The 2766-nt window shown below is 46.4% G+C and overlaps 1 long non-coding RNA gene across 1 annotated transcript in view; it reads left to right on the top strand.

Annotated features, from left to right (window-relative positions):
• Nucleotides 1–1328, top strand: part of LOC103583271 — a 3093-nt gene extending 1765 nt beyond the window's left edge. The window contains exon 3 of the long non-coding RNA XR_549843.1: nt 955–1328. This is a non-coding gene — a long non-coding RNA (uncharacterized LOC103583271). The remainder of the gene's footprint in view (nt 1–954) is intronic.
• Nucleotides 1329–2766: the final 1438 nt, after the last annotated feature.

Here is a 2766-nt window from a genome sequence, read left to right as displayed (position 1 = left end):
AATGTGGGTGAAAAGAAGGATATTTCACTGTTTTAACTATAGCTTCCTCTTATGATGAAAAATGAAATTTAAAAAAAAGACAGTATAAGGTAGGTATAGTGATGATACTATGTGAAGTGAGAATTGTGAAAGTATGGCAACAATAGAGATTATTTATATTAAAATTTTCTTTAAAAATCCTCTAAGTCAGTGGCGTGCAAATTATGACCCCTGAGCCAAATCCAGCCTGTTGCCTAGTTTGTATGGCCTGTGAGCAAATAATAACCATTGTTCATTTTTAAATACTTGAAAAAAAAATCTAAAGAATAATATTTCATGACTCATGAAATTTATAAGAAATTGAATTTTCACTGTTCATAAGTGAAGTTTCACTGGCATATGGTCACACTGATTTGTTTACATATTGCCTTTGGCTCATTTTGAGAGGCACTGTCAAGGTTGGGTAGTTGTAATAGACCGTATGACCCCTAAAGCCTAATATACTTACTGTGTGTGCATGGAAAAGATTTGCGGAGCCCTGGGGCAGGACAGGAACCCCGAGGCTGCTCTGGGTCTTCCAGCTGCATGACCTGGGCGGTCACTGTGCCTCCACGGCGTCTCTTTCCTTCCTCTTCTTTAAGTGTGTGTGGGGTTGTGGGGAGCTGGGGGGGTTCAGGTAGAGAGAGCTGAAGTATACAGAGGAGTGAAAAATAGACTGAATACCTGTGGACCCATCATAAAATGTTATAAAATCTAAAATGTGTCCTGTTAGCTTTAGCTCTTGTTTATTATAAAAATACAACCTCACAGATACTGTGTGGCTGAACTTAGTTCTTCATCTTAGTGAATGAAGTGGTTAGTGCAGCTGAACTCTATTCTAGGATACAAAGGCCATAACTTAAAGTGACACCCAAATTTGCATTTTATTTCTAAAAGCGACTTATTATCTAGTATTGTCCATAATTTCCTTTAAAGCATACGAAAAGCAGAACCGCCGTGGGACTGTTGCCTTTGTCACTGGGATGCATGTTGTTTTCATCGTGAACGTTCTAATTCTTGTACCACAAAGGCAAAGGCAGCAATTCCTCGTAGTTTCCACCTCATGCCATGAAACATGCTGTTCGTGCTGTAGACATGCGGGTGTAATTTCATTTGCAAAGTATGAAATCTGTGGCAGCAAGCGAGGTTTGCAGCAAGACTCTTCCATGGGGAGGACGACCTCTGGCTGACGACTGAACCAGGACCAAAGCCGCCCTGATGTCCGCGGCCCCTCTCCACCCCAGCCCCCAGATAAAACTCGCTGAGGAAAAAACCTAGAAAACTGGTAAAGAAAATCAAACCAGCTTGACAGAGCAGCTTGAATCACAAACACCAGCCACCACCCTCCTCCCAGTGAACCCGCACTGACTCGAGCGGGAGGGGTGGCCACGTCACTTCCGCTTCCGGCAGACCCGCGCCCGCCTGCGCCGCCGGACGCCTGCGCAGAGCCGCGAGGGCCCGGGCGGTCCCAGGCTGGCCCAGGCCGACGCCTGCGCAGAGCCGCGAGGGCCCGGGTGGTCCCAGGCTGGCCCAGGCCGATGCGCGCGAGTGCTGGCGGTCATCATGGGCAGGTCCCCAGAGCTTCCCCGTTATTGCTCAGTTGTCCTTTTAGAGCATCAGAAAATAGTCTTCTTCTATGTGCTCTCCTGCCCTCCCACCTGCTTATTTTTCTTCTGCAAGCTAAGCATCTCCCATATGAGACGACTTGTGGACCTCTCTCCAGCCTGGCCACCCTCTGCTGGATACACTGCAATTTGCAACATCCTTTAAAAATGCCCAGTTCCCACAGCTAAAAGCACAGCTTCAAAGGGAGGGTTTGGTTGCCCTGCGAGGGAAGACCATTGGTGACGACAGTGCTCCACGCCCCAGCCACTTCTGACTGACTTCTTCCTCTGCTGCACCTCAGTGTCCAGAATCCACGGTGTCTTCCCTATTAGGGGGTGGCGTGGAATAAAAGAGAAACCAATACCTACCGCAGGAGATGGCCTCAGATAGGTAGACAGAGGGAGAGTCCAGAGACGTTCTGCCTTTGCCAAGTGCTTTATGCCCACTGATCCCTGGGCTTCTGCAGAGAGTGGAGTAGCTGTCCTTGGAGGAAAGGCGTCCAGAGCTTGGGTTTGGAGGAGGGAAGTCATGCATTAGAAAGCGGCTGGGCTAGAAAATAATTCCTCCAAATCCATGACTCAGTGGAATTATTTTCTCTTTCTTTTGAGCATATGGGTCATAGATAGGGGTTACTATTTCTTGTCCCAAGCAAGGAAGTGGAGACGTAACAGTGTTTGGTGACGGTATTTCAGGGAAAGGCTTTTACACCTTCCCTGCAGGCAGGCACGGATGGGTCTGCACAAGATGGGCCTTTGGGGGACTTTTCTTGCTGGAGAACTGGTTATTAGAAGCCTGCAGTGGGGGAAGAGGATAATTAGAGGCCTGAGTCTTCCCACTAGTAGAAGTCTTCAAAAAGTTCATGGAAAGGGTCATATTATCCTTTAATTCTATTTTTCCATGAACTTTTTGAAGTATTCTCATATGTCACTGGCTTCAAGGGAGCTGGTAATTATTAAAATGACCCTCTGACAGGTAGTCCATATCGACAAACGCCACTGATTTCCTTTTTTCAAGGCTGTGCATTGGCTAAATTTGGAATTAAAGAAAACAACTCAAATTTTTGATCTTCTGTTTAGTCTGTGTTTAGCTGTACTGCACTATCTGGTGAATACAAAGCAAACTAGATCAAGTAACTCAACCCAA

The sequence above is a fragment of the Galeopterus variegatus genome, unplaced genomic scaffold (genome assembly GCF_000696425.1).
Source record: "Galeopterus variegatus unplaced genomic scaffold, G_variegatus-3.0.2 Scaffold21166, whole genome shotgun sequence".
NCBI classification, from domain to species: Eukaryota; Metazoa; Chordata; class Mammalia; order Dermoptera; family Cynocephalidae; genus Galeopterus; species Galeopterus variegatus.
Note: the sequence above shows the minus strand (reverse complement) of the source record. Positions and strands in the feature narration are given on the sequence as shown.